Here is a 25,748-nt window from a genome sequence, read left to right as displayed (position 1 = left end):
CTTCTTCTTCTTCTTCTTTCTTTCTCTTCTTCTTCTTTCTCTTCTTCTTCTTTCTTCTTCTTTTTTTTTTTGTTTAATCCCATAAATTCCCTTTTCTTTCTTTCTTTTATTTCTTCAGGTTTGACTTTAGGAGAGCCAGCAGCCCATATTTATTTGATATCCTGATAGAAATCTATAATCCAATTTATTGCTTTTTATTTCTGACACCTGAGTATTTCCCTTGACTCCTACTATGGCAGATATACATTAAAAGTCATTATATGTTATTTAGCATTGTAGGGACTTTAAGACATGTGGGTTTGGGGATTGGTATAGTCTTAGAAATTACTGGAACCAGAAGTTACTTTAATCTTTTCAAATCTGTGATACACATCTTTATGTATTTGATTTGGCTACTCTTCTTTCACATTTTGCCAAATTTTACATGAGATAATTCTAAAGTCAACTTAATACTGCTTGGGTAATATTACATACATTTTACAATAAAGCCTATGATACTTGAAACAAGCAGAAATGTGGCAAGAGAAGTTAAGAACCTTTGTCCCAACATGATGGGGGCATAAATGGTGTTTCTTTTATGAGGTAGTGATATAATTATGATTAAGAGTGTGAGCTTTAAAGTTAGAATTTCAAGTTGGATCACCTGCACCCTCAGTCACTTATTAACCACCTACACTTGAGCTACATTCTTAATCTCCCTAAGCTTTGGTTGTGCAGCTGTAAAAGTGGTTAATAACTGTACCTACCACAGGCACTGATGTGAAGATTAACTTCTATAATAGGCACTTAGTACATGGCTGATCATATAGTAAGTAACTAATTAAAAACTCTCATTATTTTTATTATGTTTATTATGTTTTTCTAACCTAGAAATATTGGAAAAGATGAATCAAGGTGGTGGGCCACTACTCTCTTTGGTTTTCCCTATAAAACCTCATCTACTTCCATGATTTATATTTAAGTTTACATTTAGAAAGGGACAAACCCAAGTATTATTTAAATGCAAACTCTCAGTTTCCTCTTTCAGCTTAATAGGTCTTCAGATCTTATTTGCAGCTTCTATAATATGTAGTAACTTACATAAGCCAGAAGGACTTTAGAGCTATTTAAATATATTGCATTCATTTAGTCTAATAATGATTTGGAATTAAGACACGTATCTTCCTGGTCTAGTGATTCTCTATATATCTTACAGGTGTTACATTAGAATTGCAAGAAACACTGTTGGGGATATTGACTGAAATTGTAAAAGAATGTAAGAAGTATTAATCATTATTTTCATAATATCTACATTAAATGACATAAAACAGATGGAATTATGTCTTTGCCATTTACATATATATAATATGTTGTTTAAAACAACATATATTTTCTGATATTCTAAGATGTAGAAGTCTGAAATCAGTTTCACTGGGCTAAAATCTAAACGTATATTTAAATATCCTTAGGATTTAAGACAGAAATTTATATATTACTGAATGAAGATGAGTTTGAACAATTTATCTTTGATTAATGATGGGTCAGTTTTTTATTGACTTTTTTTTTGCATTTTGTTTTTAGAGGTTTTCTAAACACTTGACAAATCTGAAAGTCATTTATTTATGTTTTTAAGGGAGTTTAGGGGATTTTCATTCTAGCTTTGATGGAAGAACAAAAACTGGATCCACACTCCTCCCTTACACAACTAAAAACCTAGATAAAATGTATGAAATCAATACTTATGGGCATTCAGTGGATCCTGGCACAGGGGGCTGTGAAGCAAAGCAGGGACAGGCCTGCAGGGAGGCTAATGGTTGCTTGGGTGATCACTGCAAACTGAAGGGGGCACTCACTTGCAGGGTCATGCAAGTGCAGAATTGCCCTGAGCAAGAGGAGTGTGGAAGTGTTCTTGAACTGGGGAGATAGGAATCAAATATTAGGGAGGCTCAGCAGATGGGAATTTGCATAGAGTCCCAAATAAGGGGAACAATGTAGAGGCACACATGGCCTGGTGTGTCCTCCCCTTTTGTCTACTGCCTGGTACCATGTAGACACCATAAATGGAATGTTATAAGCCCCTTCCTTGGATAGAAGGACTTGGAGACAATCATCGGCTTCCCTTCCTCTTGCTTTCCTGAAGCGAAGGCAGTGTACTGCTTTTTGGGTTTCCTGCCTATCTGAACTCTGTCCAAATATCTGCATCATTTCCTTTGTCTGATGACTAAGTTGAGAATAAGAAACGAAAACGTTAATAACATGCAGGGCACTGGGATGTTGAAGTTCCAACCAGCCAGCATAAAGCAATCTCACTGACCAGTTGGAGCATTCAGAGAAGACCCAAGCCATACCATTACTTAGCTTTAAAGGCTGCTCTGAACTCACCCCAAAGAAATTTCAGAATGAGTTTCAAAGGGCTCAAGCTCAAATGCAACCGAATTAACAACCAGCCAGAGCAAAACTTAATAGTCTTTGAAGGAAGTTAGCAAGACTAGACACACATCAAGATAATATTAATAATAATAAGCATCCTATTAAAACTGCTGGACATGAAGAAGCAGGAGAATGTGATATGTAAGGAGAAGAAAACTCAGTGATGGAACTGGACCAAGAATGATAGAAATGATGGAATTGCCAGATAAAGTCTTTTAAAAAGCTATTAAAAACATATTCAGACCCTTAAAAGAAAAAATTGAAATAATGAAGAAAGAAATTTTCACTAACTTTAAGATAACTGAAATCAAACAGGCAATGTTTTCTGACTATACCAGATTTAGATTAAAAATCAATAACAAAAGATATATAGGACATCAGTAAATACTAGGAAGTTAAAAAAAAAAAAAAAAGAACATCTCAGTAACACTTGGGTCAAAGAATTCATCAAGAGAGACGTTAGAGGGCAGCCCCCGGGTGGCTCAGGAGTTTAGCACTGCCTTTTATCCCAGGGTGTGATCCTGGAGAGCCAGGTTCCAGTCCCACATCATGCATGCATGGAGCCTGCTTCTCCCTCTGCCTGTGTCTCTGCCTCTCTCTCTCTCTCTGTGTCTCTCATGAATAAATAAAATATTTTTTTAAAATTTAAAAAAAGAAAAAAAAAGAGAGACGTTAGGAAATATTTCAAACTGGATGATAAAGAAAGCACAATATATCAAAATTTGTGAGGTACAGCTAAAGCAAAACATATAGGAAAATTTATGGCTTGAATTATTATGCGAAAAAAAAGACTAACATTAATAATTTAAGCTTCTGGCTTCATAACCTAAAAGAAAACACATCAAATTGAATAAACAGGAATATGTAGAAAGAGAGAAATAAAAAAGATAGGAGCTAAAATCCATAAAATAAAATATTAGAAATAATAGAATTCTATAAACTCCTTTAGAAAATAGAAGTTGACATTTTCTAACTCATTTTAAGAGTCCATCATGACTTTGATAACAAAATCAGACAAAATCATTGCAAGAAAACTATACACTAAAATCCTTGATGAACATAAACACAAAATTCCTACCAAAATGGTGACACCTAGATACCAAAGTACATAAAAAATATATAATATATTATATATATAATATATAATATATATAATATATAAATATTATAACCAAGTGGGATTTATCAAAGAAATTCAAGGTTAGTATAAGATTTTGAAAATTCAGTATAAGTATCTCAGCAGATGCAAAAAATGGACTGGACAAAATTTAATACCTAATTATGCTAAAAACTCTCCAAAAACTAGGCATTGAAGGAAACTTCTTCAAATTGATTAAGGGCATTTATTAAAAAAAAATCTATAGCTAATCTGATACTTAATGGTAACATACAGAATGTTTCCTGTAAGACTGGAAGCTAAACAAGAATGTCTATTAAATACTTCCTATTTGTACAAACTTGTCCTGGAGGTCCTGGTCAAAATATATGTGCAAAAGAGAATAAATTTTAACTTACAGATTATAAAGAAAGAAACTAAAAACTATTAGCTGGTGACATAACAGTTTATGCAGAAAATTCTAAAGAAACTAAAAACAACTAGTATATATGTATATTCATTTAATAAATGAAGTTAGCAAATTTGCAGAAATAATATACAAAAAATTAAATGTATGCTTATATGCTGGAAACTATTGGAAAAAAATTTAAGAATATGTTCTCAATAGCATCAAAAATATAAAATACATTTACATAAATGTAAATATATGTAACATATTTTTAACAAAATATGTTAAAACCTGCATATATAACATTAACAAAATATTCTGAAAGAAATTAGAGAAGAACTAAAAAAATCGAGAGCTATATTTACGAATTGGACATCTCAGCACTGTTTATCTTTTTTTTTTTTTAAGATTTATTTATTTATTTATGATAGACATAGAGAGAGAGAGAGGCAGAGATACAGGAAGAGGGAGAAGCAAGCTCCATGCCGGGAGCTTGACGTGGGACTCGATCCCGGGACTCCAGGATCACACCCTGGGCCAATGGCAAGTACTAAACCGCTGAGCCACCCAGGGATCCCCCCTCAGCACTGTTTAGATGTTAATTCTCCCCATCCAGATCTATAGATTCAATGCAATCTAAGACAAATTCTCAATAGGCTACTTTGTACAAATTGATAAATTCATTTTAAAATTGAAAATGCAAAGAATTGAAAAAGACTAAAATAATTTTTGCTTTTGTTTTGTTTTGTTTTTTAAAGATTTTTTTTTAAAGACTTTATTCATTCATTCATAAGAGACACACACAGAGAGGCAGAGACACAGGCAGAGGGAGAGCAGACGCCTTGCAGGGAGCCCATTGCAGGATTTGATCCTGAACCCCAGGATCACCATCCAAACCAAAGGCAGACACTCAAACTCTGAGCCACCCAGGTGTCCCTAAAATAATTTTGAGCAAAGCAAAACAAACGAACAAAGTTGGGGACTTTGACCACCTGTTTTAATGACCTCCTATACAACCACAATAATCAGGACAGTGTGATGTGAGCTAATGACAAACATATAGATCAATGAACCAGAATAGTGAATTTAAAATTGGTCCACACATACAGAGTCCATTAAGTTTTTACAAAGATGCCAAGATAATTCAATGGAGATAAACAGTCTTTTCAACAAATGATGCTGAAACAATTGGATTGTTGTATGGAATACCATGCAAATAAATAAATTTGATATGAACCCACAACTAATATGGTCAGATAATCTTCAACAAAGCAGAAAAGAATATCCAATGGGGAAGCAAAAAGCATCTCTTCAACAGACTGTGTTGGGAAAACTGTACAACCACATGCAAAAGAAAGAAACTGGCTCACTTTCTTATGGCATACACAAAAATAAATTCAAAATGGATGAAAGACCTAAATGTTACATAGGATGCAAATCCTAGGGAAGAACATGGGCAGTCACCTCTTTGACATTGGCCATAGTAACTTCTTACTTGATATGTCTCCTAAGGCAAGGGAAACAAAAGCAAAAAATAAACTATTGGGACTTGATTAAAAAAAAAAAAAAGCCTCTGCACAGTGAAGGAAACCATTAACAAAACTAAAAGGCAACCTACGGAATAGGAGAAGGTATTGCAAATGACATATCTGATATTAGTACTGAAAATGTATAAATAACTTATCAAATTCAACCCCCAATATAAATAATCCTGTTTAAAAGTGGGCAGAAGACATGAATAGATATTTTTCCAAAGAAGACATCCAGATGGCTAACAGACACATGAAAAGATGCTCAACATCACTCACACCAGGGAAATACAAACCAAAATTACAATAAGATACCACCTCATGCCTGTAAGAATGGCTAAAATTAACAACACAGGAAACAACAGGTGTTTGTGAAGATGCAGACAAAGGGGAGCCCTCTTACAATGTTGACGGGAATGCAAACTGGTGCAGCCACTCTGGAAAACAGTAAGGAGGCTCCTTAAAAAGTTAAAAATAGAACTTCCTTACAATCCAAAAATTACACCACTAGGTATATACCCAAAGGATAAAAAAAATATTGATTTGAAGGGACACATGCACCCCAATACTTAAAGTAGCATTATCAGCAATAGCCAAATTATGGAATGAACCTAAATGTCCATCGACTCATGAGTAGATAAAGAAGAGGTGATATATACACACAATGGAATATTACTAATCCATAAAAAGAATGAAATTTTGCCACTTGCAATGATGTGAATGGAACTAGAGAGTATTATGCTAAGCGACATAAGTCCATCAGAGATAGACACATACCATATGATTTCAGTCATATGCGGAACTTAAAAAATAAAACAAATGAACATAGGAGGGGGAAAAGAGAGAAGCAAACCAAGAAACAGACTCTTAACTGTAGAAAATGAACTGATGGTTACCACAGGGGAGATGGGTGGGGTGATGGATTAAACAGGTGATGGATATTAAGGAGGGATTTGTGATGAGCACCAGGTATTGTATGTAAGTGATAAATTGCAAGATTCTTCACCAGAAACCAGTATTGCATTGTATGCTAACTAGCTGGAACTAGCTGGAATTTAAATAAAAACTTGGGGGAAAAAAGAAATAAATTTGGGATGCTTGGGTGGCTCAGCAATTGAGGATCTGCCTTTGGCTCAAGTCATGATTGCCAAGTTCTGGGATGGAGTCCTGCATTGGTTCCCCACAGGGAGCCTGCTTCTCCCTCTGCCTATGTCTTTGTCTCCATCTGTATCTCTCATGAATAAATAAATAAAATCTTAACCAAAAATAGAGAAAATTTAATACGGATTAAACACCAAAACTCAAAGTGGAAAACTTCTTGAAGAAACATTCACAACCTTGTGATTATGATTCCTTAAGACACAAAGAGCACATATTATAAAACAAATAAATTGAACTTCAAAATTAAAATTGCTGCTTTTCTAAAGACACCACTAAAGAAATCGAAAAGCAGGACACAGAGTTGGAGAAACTATGCATGTATCGAATAAAAATCTTATATCTAGAGTATATAAACAATTCCAATAATTCAGTAATCAGATAATAAACCAATTAAAAATACACAAACTATTTTAATATTAACTTTATGAAAGAAGATATAAGAATAGCCAATAAGTGCATAAAAGGATGTTCTACATCATTTGTCATTAGAGAAATGCAAATTAAAATCACCATGAGATACCACTCCACACTCTCTACAACTAATATTAGAAAGAAAGAAAAAGAGAGATAATGCCAAATGTCAGCAAGGATATGGAGCAACTGGAATGCACACTACTAGTGGAAATGTAAAATGTTATACCTACTGTGATGGTTAATTTTATGTGTCAACTTGCCTAGGCTAAGGGATGGCCAGATAGCTGGTAAAACATTAATTCTGGGTTTGTCTCTGAAGCTGTGTCTGAAAGAGATTAGCATTTGATTCAGTAGATTGAGTAAAGATCATTCTCACCAATGCAGGTGGGCATTATCCAATTCACTGAGGGCCTGAATTTTCCTACCAAAAGGTAAAAAAATAATGATAATAAGTTTTTTTTCTCTGCTTAAGCTGAGCCATTCAGCTTCTCTTGCTCTAAGATATCAGTGTTCCTGGGGGTTTGGACTCAGCCAGAGATATATAACATTGGTTCCTCCCCCCATTCTTAAGCCATTGGACTAAGGGCTGAATTACAACACTGGCTTTCCTGGTTTCTCACTCAAATGTAAATACTTGGTATTTCTGATGTGCATACATTATATCCTTCCATTTTAGAAATTAGTAGCAACACTGCATAAGAATCAGAACAAAAGCTCTGGCGTAGATATCTATAAATTTTTTAGGAACATTTTTGGTCAAGAAGCAATCCCATAGCCAAAACACGCAATGCATTAAAACAGTATTAGAATTATTTCAACTTAGACATCAGCCTCAGAAATACTGTGTTTCATATGGAACAAAATTATCAGTCTAAAAGTACACAAAATCTAAAAATATTTGTATCTCTACTTATACCATATAAATATAAAACATATTTAAAATAGCTTTCCAATAACTTCTGTTCAACCAGATGAGTATCAAATCAAAACCTTTCCTTATCCTGGTTGTTACAAATGTATCCACTTGACCAGATGAGCACTGGATGGTATACTATATGTCCAGCAAATCGAACTCCAATAAAAAAAAAAAAAACAACATAAAAACATGTATCCCCTTTTCCTGCTCAGTTGCAACTTTCTGACAGGTTCTATAAACTTAAGCAGAACCAATACATTTTGCACCTCTAAAGTATGCTTATCATCAGCTATCACAATACTCTTACCAGAAAAACTGGGCAGCCCAGGTGGCTCAGCAGTTTAGCGCCGCCTTCAGCCCAGGGCCTGATCCTGGAGACCCAGAATCAAGTCCCACGTCAGGCTCCCTGCATGGAGTCTGCTTCTCCTCTGCCTGTGTCTTTGCCTCTCTCTCTCTCTGTGTGTGTGTCTCTCATGAATAAATAAATAAAATCTTAAAAAAAAAAAGAAAGAAAAACGACTGCAAAACCAAAAAAAACTTATTTAGTATTTTTTTATTTAGTTTTTCTCACTTAGCAGTACACATAATACAAGAACATTCATGGGAAACTCATATAAGGAATAATTTGTTAATAATTGTAGTTAAATAAGTGCATCCTCATGAGAAGATACAAAGTTTCTTTCCATTTCTGTCACAAAATCTAAGCTTTGGGACTAAGAATATCTATAATATATTAATTTTTACTTTAGATGGAAATTTAGATTCTAACAATTTGGAAGTTAGACTGTAACTGTGTTCTAAAGATCCATAACTGAAATGGTGTGATATGCTGTTGCTGCTGCTTTTTCCTATCATTTCCTTATTGACAAAATTCAATTTTACAAATTAATTCTTTACTAATTCCCTAGAAAATTAAGGATGACAGATAATTGATATTACTTTAATGAAAGTGATGCCAAAGATCTCAAGGAGAGCAAAATGTAATGTGTAAATTATCACATTTCCTATTAGAGAAGCACTGTCCTAAGCTGTGATCCTTTTGAGAAGGGACCATCTTTTGTTCATTTTTATATCCTCAGCCACTGACACTGACCTACCAGTAAGTGTTCAAGAATTATTTCATTAAAGCCACTTACTTTATTAAAAGGACGGCTTTCTCTTCTTATAACTTGCATTCATATTAACACCAACATGAAGCTTCATAATTAAATAATTGTTGACACTTTGATCGAATTAGATTTGCGAAGTAGCAGTATACAATAATTACAGCTTTATTACTTGGTAACAATGGTAACAGTCACATCATTGTCCTTTCCTGTTACTGAGTCATCTTTTCATGCTATTATCAATGCCTCAGTCATTATAGAATCTTGATGCCCCAGGACTATATGCAATATATATGGCAAGCAAATGTATTTGTCTTGAGCTAAAATATGCACATTTTGTCCATGTGAGTGGAAAGTGGATGGAGATAGCAATTTGTGGGTGAGTGGCCTATTCTTTCTGCTATAAAAGCATTCAGAAGAATGAAGTGTGTTGGCTTTTAGTCCTTGCCCCTAGGATAGAATTAGGAACTTTGGTTTTGAGATGACTTAAACCATCTAAGGGCTTGGAAGGATCCCAGAAACTTCAAGACTGAAGAAATGACTAGGGATGAAGGGTGAGAGGAACAGGTTGCCTCAAGTGAAGATCAAAGCCCTACCTTCCATGCAGCCTACAAGAAGTCAAGGAACTGAGTTGGTAGGAGCTGCAATAAAGACCCCCTCTTCTTGTGCTGAGCTCGTGGGTTGGGGTCACATGCCTTTCAAAGGACCACAGGGCTTAAAGAAAAAGCATCTAGGGATGTCCAGAGGCTTTGTTTCCTATTCACTAGGCACTGCAGAATTACATGACTCCAGATGCTTGTGGAACCCAAGTTGAGATCAATAAAACATTCCATACATCAGGCTTCTCATCATGGTGGAGTTCAAGAGTTGGATTTGGCAGGAGGTTTTAAAGCAAAGCTATGTGATCTTTTCTTTTACACTCAGATGTGTATATTTTCTGATTTATTTTCAGTACGATTTTATCAGGAAAAACCTTTGAATAAACTGTTCAAGAAATACTTGGTGATCAAATATGTAATAATGATGCCCTTCTCACAAGTGGCCCTGAGACTCTACAATATAATTAGTTCTTTAGGGTTAGGCAAACTGAATAACATACATATAATCCCTGTTCCCCTAGAAGTTTATAAGCAGAATCTGTATGTATGTATGGCCAGTCATCTAGATATGCCAAATCCAACAGTATCCTGACATCACCACAGCTCTGGCCCTCTTAAATCACTAACTGTAATTATTATTTAAAATAAGAGATCTCATATAATGCAGGGTTTTTGTACTCCCCAAAGACATTCTTTTATCTCTCATAGTATTAAAAAGAGATTCCAGTATTTTCATTCATTCATTCATTCATTCATTCATTCAACAAATATATAGTACTGATTACTATGTGTAAGTACTGTTTTATGTGATGGGGATATAGCAATAAAACTGTCCTTAGCTTATATTCTAGTAAATATGTCCATATAATATACATACAACAAATAAACATTTAATATAATATCAGGGAGAGACAAGTAATATGAAAAAATACAGCAGTGTAAGGAAATATAAATTAATGTGGGAATGACGATGAGAGGCGCTATGTAAGATAAGATGAGCATCGAAGACTTCCTGACATAGCATCTAAATATAGATGCGAATTCAGTAGGGCCTCCAAACCTGATTGGAATTAAGTTGAGGAGACAAAATGTTTTACTATAAAAATGAACTGGAAAAATAAAACTGTGATTCCTAGAGGCATAGTAAGAGTCCAGGCTGGTTTTTCTTTTATTTTATTAAAAAGAAAGTAATTACAGCATATTGGCATATTGACAAGATGACTACAGCTGAGAACAGAATTACTGACTGTACAGGAGAGAGATGAGAGTATCTGGGGAGTCAAGACCTTGAAAGTGAGAAAAAGATGAGATCTCATAGGTAAGTTGGGAAGACGCAGCAAAAGAGAGTCTATCAACCACATCAGGAGAGCAGGTGGTCCTGTGTTCAGGTCCCAGTAAGACAGCAGGTTGGATGACAAGGGCACCTGGATGTCCTCTTTGGAATCCTTCTATTTTGTACCTGAAAGAAGGACCCAGTCCACAGACTGGAGAATGATGGTACAGAAGGGGGCTTCTAGAAGTCTGAGGAAAGAGGAAGTTGTGAAACAGTTGACAACATAGGAAAGTAAACTTACATCAGAAATGCTTTATTCTCTGTCTCTGCAGCCTCTAGCAAAACCCCCAAAATATTAAGAGTGACTTCTTACCATATTTTGCTCTTGTTCAGAAAGTGCCGTGGCTGTCTGGCCAACAGCCTTTCTCCAGCTCTTCTTCCTCTGTAGTCCTAAGCTTGCCTCCCACTACTAAGGCTGAAATTCTAGAAACTAGTTTTCTGATTTCCTTTTCAAGTGAGGCTTTGCTAAATGACCCTGTTCTGGCCAAGGAGACCTGAGAAGAAATCCATTTGGTGGGTAGGGTGTTAGGATCATTCTCTGACACTTTTTCTTCCTTGATAAGAGTGAGATGCCCACAGAAGATGCTCTGCTGGTGTCTTATCGGCTTCGATTCTGATAAGTGGAGGTATGATGTGTGGCTGTGACCACCACCTTCTAGGGTGGTGAGTGAAATCTGAGAGGTGCACTCAGCCTATCTGAAACCTCTGCCTTGCTAACCTGTTGAAATCCCAAACCTGGGATTTTTGCTTTAGCTTCATTAACGAACCTCTATTGTTGAAGTCACCTACAATTCAGTATTCTTTTTCTTGAAACCAAAGCATCTCAATTGATGCAAATGTGGACTTGGATACAGCTAGGGAATGATGCCACACCCAACAACACTCGGAATATTCAATAGACCAATTTCACAATTATATTCATTTTTTTTTTAAAGATTTTATTTATTTATTCATGACAGTCACAGAGAGAGAGAGAGAGAGAGAGAGAGGCAGAGAAACAGGCAGAGGGAGAAGCAGGCTCCAAGCAGAGAGCCCGATGTAGGACTCGATCCCAGGTCTCCAGGATCGGGCCCTGGGCCAAAGGCAAGGGCTAAACCGCTGCGCCACCCAGGGATCCTATATTCATTTTTTAAATGATAAGAGGATAAATCAAATGGTTTAAATACTTAGAATTCTTCTGCATTATATGACTACAAGGTCTAATTTGCTGTGTTAGGGGAACTGTTTGGATTATATAGTTAAATTTCATAGTGTATCATACAACGTCTAATACAAACATAGCCTAAATTTATTTGGCTTATAAATGCATACAATCTGTAGTTTAAAGTCATAATTTGATTAGAAGATACATGTTTAATAGACTGCAGTCTAAAATACCTTAAATTATGACAGTTTTAATGAAGAAATGATTACTATTCTTGTTAAAATGATTATTACCAACAATCACTAAGCATAAGAACATCTAAGGTTAGAGGAATATGGTAACAATGTTGAGTGTCATTAAGGAAAAAATGTATTTTTCCATAATCTTTTCCTATTCTTCGGCTGTGAGTAGATTGCCATTGTCAGAATATAGAGATCTTTGTGGATTCTACAGAAGGTCAATATTTGTCTATACCTGTAAGCTTTTCATTTTAGATTTATATTTTTTTAAAAAGTAGTATGGTTTATGGGGATGGGAATTAGGAAATTTATCACAAAGAGAACCTGGCCTGGTATGAGGAGAGTTTTCTAGCACATTTAACTACCATCTCTTAGCATTCCTGAATTTCTGGTGATGAGCAGAATATTTTAATTCTGAACATGTTGTGATCTTCAGAATGTTACAATCTGGAAAAAAAAAAAAGCCTTATTTGTTACGTTTAAAGATAAACGCCTTTTCAAAGGAAGCACTTCCTTCCTTGGAAGTGTTATAAAGCCCCTTTCAATCTCAAAAGGAATTACCTAAAGAGGTGGAGAAGAAAACAGTCCCCTTTATGGTAATCTGCTTTTGTGTAATAAGTTAGATCACATCCAAAATTGAGTGCTTTATAGCTCTATTTGTTGGAAACACGGCAGAAAGAATTCATGTAAATTCTATTTGTGTAAATTGTTGTTTCTCTGCTATCAGTTTATTTGATGATATTTTGTGTACTTGATCTTTATATAGTCTCTCATTAATGTCAAAAAGAATTACAGAAACTGAATGAGAAGGGAACACTTCTATGTGTTTTCTGAGAAATGGAGTTAGCCTAAAAATATCTGCCAAAAACAATCAACAAGAAATTCTGGACAATCAGTGTTAGTCTTCAGTCACCACTAGTCCCGACTATTATTTTTCTGCATTTGTATTTCCTGGATTAAATTATGGAGAACTTGATTGATTGAAACAACGGAGGAACTCATGTCATAATTATTTTTTCATAATACTGCCTGAGATATACATTTGTTCACGTGGGCTAATTAGCAGAAACATAGAAGTTTTAAAGGTTATATTGTGAACATTCAAAACTAGAAAAACCAGTAGTTCTGTACCTCATTTCCCCAGACAGCAACATTTTAGAGGGATAAAGTTCAGGGTAGCAAAATCTCAGTGGACACAATTAAATGTGTTTCTTTTGCACTGATGATGCAAGACCACATGCAAACTGACCACACAAATATCTAAGTTGATAAAATGTCTAACATAAAATTACAGATATAGCAGTATATGTCAAATTATTTAGAATCTATATCTTTTAACTAAGTTCATTTCTTAGAATTATCATCCTTGGAAAATACTTAAGATAGGTACGTAGATTTTGTTACATTAGTATTGTAGATACTAGCAAAAACAAGAACAGCAAAAATAGAAGGAGGAGGAAGACTACCTAAATAGCCAATAAAAGAAAATCTGGCTAAAAATAGATAAAATGGTGACCTTGGATACTATGCAGACATTATTAAATATTATGAAAAAAATATAAATGACATGGAAATATATTTGCAATATATAGTCAAGTACACAAACAGGTTATAAAACAGTATAAAGTACTATGTTCATTTGTGTATTATTGGATTAATGGCTGTCTCTTCCATCTGGGAAAGGACTTTGTTTTGCTCACTAAGTCTAGCACAATGCCTGACATACAGTAGTCACTCAGTAAATATTTGTTTATACATATGCATATTCGTGATTACTGAGAATCATAACTGTAAGTGAAATAAATGACATTTATTTTTTGTGTTTCCTAAATTTTTTTACAATAGAATGTATTCCTTTTATAAATACAATACTATATTTTATATTATTTTTTTGAGAATGAGACAGGGCAGGAGGAGGGGCAGACGGAGAGGGAGTGAGAGAATCTTTTTTTTTTTTTAAAGATTTTATTTATTTATTCATGAGAGACACAGAGAGAGAGGGAGGCAGAGACACACGCAGAGGGAGAAGCAGGCTCCATGCAGGAAGCCCAATGTGGGACTTGATCCTGGGACTCCAGGGCCGAAGGCAGGTGCTAAACCACTGAGCCACCCAGGTATCCCCTGGAGTGAGAGAATCTTAAGCAGCTCCATGCCCAACACAGAGCTAGGCAGAGGGCTTTATCTCACCACTCTGAGATCATGACTTGAGCCAAAATCAAGAGTAGGACACTTAACAGATTGAGCCAACCAGGCTCCCCCAAAGCTCTATTTTACAATGTAGTTTTGCCATATGAATATTTTACATAGTACTTCTTTCTGCCATGGTTTGGAACAACATAGATCACTCATTCAAGTGAGATGCAACTTTTAATATTGTAAATGGAAAAGAGACTGACAAAGTGAAAATGAGGTGGAATACAGAACAAGCCTGCTGATGATCTTATGATAATTGATTTATTATTAAATCTTAATAAATCAGCCCTGGAAGTTTCTGATTTTATGTTTGTGTTGGCAGAGGTAAACCAAAAATGAATTGGACTCTCATTTCCTCAGAAAGTCCCTGTACAAGATTTCTTCTTTATATTTGTCAGCTACTGTCTTCTACTGGCTCTCTTTAAATTTTTAAATCAATTTTATTGATTTATTACACTCATTTAAAACATATAATACAATGAGTTTAAAAACTGTACAGTATACACCCATATAATCACAGTCAGACTCAAGATTTAGGATATATTAGCCTGCACATTTTCCCATGATCCTTTGCAGTCAACTCCCCTCTCCTGCTACAGCCCCCAAGCATCCCCTGATGGGCTTTGTATACTTGGACTTTCACTTTGCCTATTCCAAAATAGTATAAATGGAATCATACAATATGTGTTTTTTTAGTCTGATTTCTTTTGTTCAACTAATTTTTGAAATTTATCTACATTGTTGCATGATCTGAAATTTCTTTTTTTTTTTTTTTAATTTTAATTATTCATGAGAGAGAGAGAGAGAGAGGCAGAGACACAGGCAGAGGGAGAAGCAGGCTCCATGCAATGCAGGGAGCCCGACGTGGGTCTCGATCCCTGGCCTCCAGGAACTGAAGGTGGCGCTAAACCGCTGAGCCACGGGGGCTGCCCTCATGTACTGAAATTCCATTATATTTTACTGCTGAGCAGTAGTTTATTGTGCAGATATCCAGCAGTTTGTTATGAATTCACATTTGATGAATCAGTTATTCCAGTTTGAAGCTATTATAAATAACGTCTCTACACAAATTTTGTGTGAGCATGTTTTCATTTGCTCTTTGTAAATATGAACATCTAAGAGACCATTTGCTCAGTCGTATGGTGAGATATGTATAATTTTGTAAGAAATGACTGTGTGGTTTTCCAAAGTAATTGTAACATGTATGTACCCTCCAATAAAGGAATGTCCACTTGTGCCACATTCTTGTTAACATTTCATATTTTGTTTTTACTTGTAGCAATTTTGATTGGTATTATACTGGCATTTCCCTGTTTTAATTTTCATACAAAATATTAATATATTCTTCTCCTTTGTTCTGTTAATTTGGTGAGTATTGGTTATTTTTAAATGTTAAGCCAACTTTATATTCTTGAGATTGACTCTACTGATGTTTTATTATCTTTTTTTATATAGTCCTGGATTCAATGTGCTAGCAGTTAAAAGATTTTTACATGTTTAGACAGCAATATCTTTGTCTTGTTTAGCTATTAAGATAAATTGGGTCTCAATAGATAAGTATAGAAGTATTCAGAACACTTCTCTTATGTGAAGCAGTTTTTGTGTAGAGTTAGTACAATTCATAAATGAAATCTGGGTTGTTTCTGAGCCTAGGTTGTTCCTTGAATATTTTTTATTTATTTATTTATTTATTTTTTTATTGGTGTTCAATTTACTAACATACAGAATAACCCCCAGTGCCCGTCACCCATTCACTCCCACCCCCCGCCCTCCTCCCCTTCCAACACCCCTAGTTCGTTTCCCAGAGTTAGCAGTCTTTACGTTCTGTCTCCCTTTCTGATATTTCCCACACATTTCTTCCCCCTTCCCTTATATTCCCTTTCACTATTATTTATATTCCCCAAATGAATGAGAACATATAATGTTTGTCCTTCTCCGACTGGCTTACTTCACTCAGCCTTGAATATTTTCAACTAAAAAATCAAATTTTTCATAGATAGAGGATTATTCATATTTCCTATTTCTTCTTTTCTGCATTTTGGTAATACGTGTATTTTAGAGAATGTCTTCATTTCATCTAAGCTATCGAATTCATTGGCATAAAATTGCTCATAATACCATATTATTCATTTAATTTTTAGCAAGATTTGCAGTGATGTCTCCTTTAGATTTCTGATATTGCTTACTTGTATCTCTTTTCTTGCTTACTTTATTTTTTTTTAAGATTTTATTTATCTATTCATGATAGACATAGAGAGAGAGAGAGAGAGAGAGGCAGAGACACAGGCAGAGGGAGAAGCAGGCTCCATGCCGGGAGCCTGACGTGGACTTGAGCCTGGGATTTGATCCCAGGACTCCAGGATCATGCCCTGGGCCGAAGGCAGGCGCTAAACCACTGAGCCACCCAGGGATCCCCATCTTGCTTACTTTATTTGTCTAACTAGAAGTATATCTTTTTTAAAAAAATATTTTTATTTATTTGAGAGAGAGTGAGAGAGAACATAAGTTGGGGGAGGGAGAGGGACAAGCAAACTCCTCACTGAGCAGGAAGCCTGAAGCGGGGCTCTATCCCAGGACCCTGAGATCATGACCTGAGCCAAACTCAGATGCTTAAATGACTGAGCCACTCAGGCGCTCCGGAAGTGTATCAATTTTTTTTTATCTTTTAAAATATTAGCTTTTGTTTCACTAGTTTTCTCTTGTTTATCTGTTTTCTATTACGTTGATTTTAGACATTATTATTTCTTAGCTTCTCTTTTTTTTTTTTTTATTTACGTTGTTCTTCTTTTCTCACTATTTTAGGCCATTTGTTTTAGATCTTTTGTCTTTTCTAATATAATCACTTAAAGCTATTAATTTTATGCCTTAGCTGCATCACATAACTTTTGACATGCAGTTTTTTTTAATAATTCAGTTCAAAATATTTTCTAATTTCCCTTATGTTTACTTTTTTGAGCCATGGATTATTTAAGAAGCATTATTTAATTCACATCTATTGGAGGATATTCTAGATTATTTTTTGTTACTTATTTCCAGTTTAATTCTGTTGTGGTCTGAGTATGTGATTTCAACCTTTTGAAATCTGCTCACCTGTTTTTTTAATGCCCCAGTAAATGGTTTATCTTCCTTAATGATCCAAACCCACTTTAAAAGAATATGTTACTTGCCATATTGGATGGAGTGTTTTATTCATGTCAGTTGGGTCTAGCCAGTTGATAGTATTGTTTAAATTTTCTATGGCTTGCTAATTTGGGGTGGGAACTCTATTTAATGATGACACCGAGAGGAATGTGGAAATCTTTCACACTCATGTATTTGTCTATTTATTTTAGTTTTCCCAGTTTTTATTTCATAAAATGTATTGGTACTATAGAAATAGGTGCTTCCACATTTGAGAGTATTTTGTCTTTTGAGGAATTGAGTGTTCTAGCATTATAGAATGTAATTCTTTATCCTGGGTAATAAATATTTCTTGTCCTGAATTCCATGCTATATAATATTAATATAGTACAGCTTTCTTATGATAAATACTTGCATGGTCTATCTTCTATCTTTACTTTTAATTGAACTGTCTTTATATTTAAAATGTATTTCTTATAGATAGTATATAGTTAAGTTTTGCTTTTATATTCAGTCTGTAAATTTCTGCTGGTTAATTAGAATCTTTAGACTACTTTTGTATAATAGAATTACCAATATGATTGCTTTCAAGACTACCATCTTGTTCTCTACTGATTCCATCTGTTTTGTTTCTTTATTATTCTTTTCCTGTCTTTTTGGATTAATTTAGTTCTTTTTAGTATTTATTATTTTATCCTCACTATTGATTTATTAGCCATAATTAGTTGTATATTTTCTGTTGTTTAAGGCTTAGAATAAGCCTCTCTAATTCATCATTTTATTTATTAGATTATCTGCTTATTATAAAAGAATTTAACTCAGAACAGCAAAATGGAAGAGACACATAGGACAAGGTATGGGGAAAGGCCATGGACCTTCAATACTTTCTATAGGTGTGCCAGGATCCTTGAATCTCCATGTATTCACCAGCCCGGAGGCTCTTGAACCTTGTCCTTTGGGTTTTCATGGAAGTTTCATTACATAGGCATGAGTGATTAAATCATTGGATATTGGAGATTGATTTAATAACCAGAGGTCAGGAGGGTGAAGGTGAAAATTCCAAGCCTCCAATCACAGGGCTGGTTCAATTGACAGCCAGCCCCCCATCCTTTGGTGCTTCAAAAAGACACCTCATTAACATAGCAAAAGATATCTTTAGAACTCTCATCACAGGAAATTCCAGCAGTTTTAGGAGCTCTATACTAGCAATTTGATGAAGACCAAATATATATTTTTTTGTTATAAATGACTCTGGTCAAGTCAGTTTTCCAAAGGCCCAGGTGACTTTCCTTTGCAAGTAAGATAATATCTAAACTTCATTCTAAGTCTTTCAATCCCCTCATCTTCCATCAATGCCTCTAGCTCGATAATGTGCTCCATTCTCCAGCTTTAAATCCATCCCTGACATGACATCCATGTTTCTTTCCTTGAGTCTTTGTTCCTACTGTTTTACTCTTTTTCCATCTCATAAAGTTCTCTTTATTTTCAAGGTCCTTTTGGGACCACACTTCTTCAGTGAAACCACCCAAGCAAAAATACAGTTTCTCTGAGCTTATGTAACTTTCGAACCACCAGAACAGCACTTAACCCAGTTATTTTTCAATTGGTCTACCTTCTTATGTATCTTTGTTTCTTTATCTAGCACACAGAGAGGGATCAATAAAATCAATTGAATTAATAAGTTGCATAAGAGTTTATATTTAAGATAAGCTAGACTATATAGATGCTCAGCACTCTCTCATTCAACACTGATGGCATGTACCCCCTCCTATGATGGCATGTACCCCCTCTTATAAGCCAAACAACTCCTCACCAACACAAAATGATCTGGGAGTGAGAGCCAGCTGCTCTCAACAGAATATGAGACTGTCAGATAATGACAACTGAATGATACAGAGAAGGGATCTTGGAAGGAAGATCCAATGTGTGAAGGATCTTTAGTTTTGATGGCTTTACTTTTAATTGCAGATCAAAATCCTGTCCTCCTATAATTTGTGCCCAAAGAATTTTCAGGAGATCTTGGTTAAAAAGAAAAGGGGGAATTCATTGCCAGTAGACTCATCTTATAAGAAATATTAAAAGTTCTATGAATGGTTTGTGTAGAAACTTTTGCAAATCTGAAGGTCACTGTCAAATTTCCTCCATGGTTGCTCTTTCCACCAGTCCATTACCCCATTATCCACCCATCCACCATCCATCCACACACACCCATCCAGTATTTAGGAAGGAACTGCACTGGATTGTCTTTTCCAGGCTAAATAGCCTCCATTACTTTAAACATTTTATTAATCACTTTCATTACCTTAATCACTAGTGTGATTTTCTTGTTAACATGATGCACTCCTCTCGTAACGAAACACATACCTGGACACTAATTTCAGTCTTTCAGTAAATAAGGTAATAAAAATAAAGTTGCTTTATGAATTGAAAGACACTAAGCAAAGCCTAAAAAATTTTAGTTAAGGATCTGCCAAACACAGATTAATCTCTCAGATCTACCAGTTGACTCAGTGTCAGTTTGTAATTCACAACTATCACAACGTCAGCGTATGTTAGTTCTGAGCAGAAGCCATGCTATCTGACATTCCAGTCCACAGTTAACAGCACTTAGTTTCTTGGCTAACGTCATTTCTGTCTGCACTGAACAGTGATGATGAAACTCACTTTCTGCTGCTCACATTTTTGATCCACTCTGACAATCTCTGCCTTTTAATTGGTGCACTTAAAACCACTGACATTCAAAGTGATTAGTGATATTGTTGCATAAATATCTGCCCAATTTATTACGGTTTTCTATTGTTGGCCTTTTTCTTTGTTTCTATTTTTGTCTTCCAATATTTTTCTGCCTTTTGTGGTTTTAACTGAGCATTCCATTTTCTCTCCTGTCTTACTTAGTATACTGATTGGTTATATTCTCTCTCTCTCTCTTTTTTTTTTTTTTTTTTTTTTACTTTTTTTAGTCATTGCTCTAGAGTTTGTAATCTATATTTATAGCTAATCCAAACCCACTTTAAAATAACACTATACTGTTTCACAGATAGTGTGAGTATCTTATAATAACAAAATAATCCTAATTCCTCCTTCCCATCTCTTATATCCTGGCTGTCATTCATTTCATATATATAAGCACATATATATCTAAGCATACATAATTGAACACATTGGTGACATTATTTTGTATAAACTACTATTTGATCAATAAAATAAGAAAAATAAAAAGGTTTTTTTTCTCCTTCTTTTATTCCTTCTTCGATGTTTTTCCTTACTTTAGATCTGAGATTTTGACCTATGTTATTTTTCTTTTCTCTAAAGAACTTCTTTAATATTTCTTGCAAGGTCTATTGGTAACAAATTCCCTCAGTTTTTACTTGTCTGAGAAAGTCTTTACTTCTCCTTCACTTTTGAAAGATAATTTTGCAGGGTATGGGATTCTAGGTTGGTGGGGGCTTTCTTCTCAACATTTTAAATATTGTGATCCACTCTCTTCTTACTTGCATGGTTTTTGAGGAGAAATCAGGTGTAATTCTTTGTTCCTCTGTTGGTTTTGCTCCTCTGCCATCTCATTTCACATGTGCTACATCTTTTGTAGCTGTCCCACAGTCCTTGAATGTTTTGTTCCATTCTGCTTTTCTTTGTTTTTTGTTTTGTTTAAGTCTTTGTTCTCTTAACTTTTTAAGCTTTGAGAATTCTATTGATATATCCTCTGGCTCAGAGATTCTTTCCTCAGCTGTGTTCATTCTAGTAATGAGCCCTCAAACACATTTATCATTTCTGTTAGAGTGTTTTTATCTTGTGTATTTCTTTTTGGTTCTTTCTTTGGATTTCCATCTCTCTGCTTATATTGTCTATTTGTTCTAGCATGCTGTTTACTTTATCCATTAGATCCCTTAGCATGTTAATCACAGGTGTTTTAAATTCCCTGTCAGATAATTCCAACATCCCTGCCATGTCTGGTTCTAATGCTTGCTCTGCCTTTTCAAATGGTGTTTTTGGCCTTTTGGTAAATATATATATTTTTTCTTGACAGGCAGATGTGATGTGCTGGATAAAAGGTACTTATATAAATAGTTCTTTAGTAATTTGGTGCTAAGGTGTGGAGTTAGTAAAGCAATTTATAGTCCAATGATTAGGTTTCAGTATTTTAGAGTACTTATGTCTCTGGACTATGAAGTTCACAAATGTTTCTTAGTCACCCCTCCACCCTCCCTTAAGTGGAACAGGATGGCTAGAACAGATTGGAATTGTCCATTCCCCCGGACAGAAAACACTCCCATCTTTTCAGGCTCACTGTGATCCTGGATTCATGGCCTCATTCAACTCAGTTATGTGGAGCATTTTACAACCTATGTTTGTTGTTTTATATCACAACAATCCATGCTTGCAATGTAATTGTTTTCTGTTATTTATACAAAATACGCTCATATAGGTCTGCAAACGGGCAGTAGAATGTACTGATAGTTTGGCCAAAACACAAGAGATAGATTACACTGAGCTAAAGCAAACAACTTCATATATAACATTAGTCATCCTTCTTTTGAGCTCTTCAGCTTCTTCATCACTGAACCAGTACACCATTCCTCCATCCCATTGTCATTTAGTGTCAAGACATCTCACCAGCTCTTCTCTCTTCCTTCCCCTCTGATATCTCCCATTTATCTTTCCTACATGTCTCTTGGCCCTACTTTCCTCCACCACAGAGACACCAAATTCTTCCCTGATGTTAAGTGAAGGACTTTCCAGTCCTCCCAAACACTGCACTGGGCCTACCTAAGTAAGCTTAGCAAACCTAAAAGAACTAGCAGATCTCCATTTAGCAAAATCAAATCCTCCTTCCAAAACAATTAGGAATATTCTTTTTATTCCCCTCTATTACATCTTAATTAACCTCTCCATGGTATTTGATATTTTCACTGTTTCCTTCATAAAATGTTTTCCTCACTGATCCCTCTCCCTCATTTCCATCTTTTTTCCTTATCTGTGTTTCCATTTGTGTTTCCATATGTGCTCTGCACATTTTAAAAAGTTGTTTTTAACCTCACCCTATGCTCTAGAGCAGTTTTATCCAATAGGAATATAATGCAAGCCACATATGTAATTTTAAATTTTCTAGTAGCCTACATTATAAAAAGTAAAAATAGATGAAATTAATTTTGTAATACATATTATTTAATCTATATTCAAAGTATTATTTCTCATCACATAATCAAAATGAAACTTATTAATGACTATATTTTAGGTTTTGAAATAAAATCTTCAAAATGTAGTGTGTATTTGTGAAGGAAAAAAACACTCCTCCTAAGTGTCTACTCTCAATACTCTGCCACAAAACTATTTCACTTTCTGATACCAACTGTGTGAGTCTCCCACACTTCAAAAAATTCTGCTATACCAGCTGGCTGCCCTATAATTTGACTCAATTAAGACACTACCTACCTGGAGGTGGTATCAGATTCCTCAGGACTGCCTCTCCCCACTTCAGGTGCCAATCCCAAATCCAGATTGTCACCTGTGATTCTGGCCAACTAGCTATACATCAGAGGATCTCACAATCCTTTCCTTGGGTTTGATTACTTTGTTAGAGTGGCTCACAGAACTCAGGAAAACATTTAGTTCCTAGATTACCAATTTTTTATAAAAGGATATAATCAGGGATACCTGGATAGAAGAGATACATAGGGCAAGATATGTGGAAAAGGGGTGTAGAGCCTCCATGTTCTCTTGGTATGCCACTTCCTAGCACCTCTGTATGTTTACTAACCTGGAACTTGTCTGAAATCTGTCCTTTTGAGTTTTTATGGAGTCTTCATTATGTAGACATGGTTGATTACATCATTGGCTATTGGTGATCAACCAACCTACAGTCCCTCTCTCAGACCTCAGTAGGACTGAAAATTCCAACCTTCTAACCATGGTTGGTTTCTTGGACAACCAGAACCCATTTTTAGGGGCTTTCCAAAAGTCACTGCATTATCGTCAATTCAGGTGTAGTGGAAAGGAGCTTCTTATGAATAACCATTTCGCCTTTTTCTCTTCTAGAGCTATTTCACAAGCAAGAAACAAAAGGTTCCCCTATAGTTGTCATTACTTAAGAAATCATAAAAGTTTTAGGGGCCATGTGCCAGGAACCATGAAGGAAAATCAAATATAGATTTCTTATTATAAATCAATATCACCATCTTTTACACAACATGTTTCAATTCACATGCTAAATTTCATTAAAAATGTTTTATCTGTCTTTAAATTTCGTAAAATTTGGGATGCCTGGGTGGCTTAGCAGTTGGGCACCTGCCTTTGGCTCTCAGGTCATGACCCCGGGATCCGGGATTGAGTCCCCCGTTGAGGGTTCCCTGTAAGGAGCCTGCTTCTCCCTCTGCCTATGTCTCTGCCTCTCTCTCTCAGTTTGTGTCTCTCATGAATAAATAAATAAATCTTTAAAATAAATAAATAAATAAATAAATAAATAAATAAATAAATAAATAAAAAATTTGCAGTTAAAGTAATTTTAGCTATTCAACATGTTTGAAACATACTTAAATTTTCCAGTAAAATTGAATGAGTACCAAAAATCATTGTTTCATATTTCCATCCACATTGACAAAACTAGTTTGTGATGTTTACAGAATAGATTTGACTTTGAAGCAAAGACATAACCACTTTCCAACTTTAGTAAATTTCTCCCTATATCAACTTAGTAATAATCACAAATTCTAAAGAGAATTGCATAAATTTGAAAAGTAGCTCTACATTTACAAATATCAACAAAAAAATCTTCAAAATTTTCCTGTAATTTTTGTAGTCAATTTATATAACTCTGTGAATTATAATTAAAATCTTCTGCATATTGAGTCATGTCAAAAAATTCTATAAAATCATTTTTTTAAAGATTTTATTTACTTATTCATGAAAGACACAGAGAGAGGTAGAGAAATAGCAGAGGGAGAAGCAGGCTTCCGCTGATGAGGGACTTGATTCCAGGACCCCGGGATCACGGCCTGAGTTGAAAGCAGACGCTCAAATGCTGAGCCACCCAGGCATCCCAAAATCATTATTTTGATGTGTATTATAGAAAGTTTCTATTTCAAGATAAATTCTCATATCTGCATAGCTAGGTCATGAATAAACATTTCCCTCCTTGGACTTCAAATTTAGCTCACTCATACACAGTGTGATATCAGTGAGAAAATGTGAATCACACTGAAATACTATTTAACTATGTAGTAAGCACTCTTTTGTGGATACTGTGCACTTAAAATATGGTTAATGCAACTGAGAAAATGAATTTTTAATTTTAGTTAATTATAGTTAATTTAAATTTATATTTTAAAACTGATGTTAGATAATGTATTAAATACTTTCCCATTAAATATAACTTTATTGTTCTGGTAAAACCATTTTTACAACCATTGCAACATTTCAGATATCATTATTATTGTATAAAAAAGGGCATATTGTCCATTTTTAGCCATTGGTTATACTGTCCATTTTTAGTCATTGTCAAAGGATTATTTCAGTTTAAGCAATTTTTTTTGTAGCCATTGATATAACATTGTAATGTGTTTATTTGAATATTTTATGTGTGGAGCATAAGTTACAGTATACTTATATAAATCAAAATTTGTAATTAAATTGAAATATTGGGATCCCTGGGTGGCGCAGCGGTTTGGTGCCTGCCTTTGGCCCAGGGCGCGATCCTGGAGACCCGGGATCGAATCCCACATCGGGCTCCCGGTGCATGGAGCCTGCTTCTCCCTCTGCCTGTGTCTCTGCCTCTCTCTCTCTCTCTGTGACTATCATGAATAAATAAATAAAAAATCTTTAAAAAAAAAAATAAAAAGAAATATTTATTACTTTAATTGTTATATACTTCAATCATTTTTCTAGTTTATTTATCTCTTAACCCACTTGACCATGAACTCTTTGGGCTGCATAGAGCTAGGTATTTTTCTGCTCTGTACTTCTAGTGCCTAGTAGTGTACAACATAAAGAATAAGTACTAAGTTAACATTTGTTGGTTGAGTATAATCAGGACCCTGCCATGTACCTTTTCCCTCCTACACTCTCCTCTGGCCTATCATGGAGT

General features: G+C 34.9%; 1 long non-coding RNA gene across 5 annotated transcripts in view; it reads right to left on the bottom strand.

The window, feature by feature from the left end:
- LOC111093253 overlaps positions 1–25,748 on the bottom strand; it is a 151,665-nt gene that overhangs the window by 63,657 nt on the left and 62,260 nt on the right. For 3 of the 5 annotated variants that reach the window (XR_005380974.1, XR_005380970.1, XR_005380973.1), the window contains one exon: positions 12,033–12,802. The exons of the other annotated variants lie outside the window; for them this stretch is intronic. This is a non-coding gene — a long non-coding RNA (uncharacterized LOC111093253). Of the gene's footprint in view, positions 1–12,032; positions 12,803–25,748 lie in introns of those variants that run through there. 5 annotated transcript variants of the gene reach the window in all.

The sequence above is a fragment of the Canis lupus genome, chromosome 29 (assembly GCF_011100685.1).
Source record: "Canis lupus familiaris isolate Mischka breed German Shepherd chromosome 29, alternate assembly UU_Cfam_GSD_1.0, whole genome shotgun sequence".
NCBI classification, from domain to species: Eukaryota; Metazoa; Chordata; class Mammalia; order Carnivora; family Canidae; genus Canis; species Canis lupus.
Note: the sequence above shows the minus strand (reverse complement) of the source record. Positions and strands in the feature narration are given on the sequence as shown.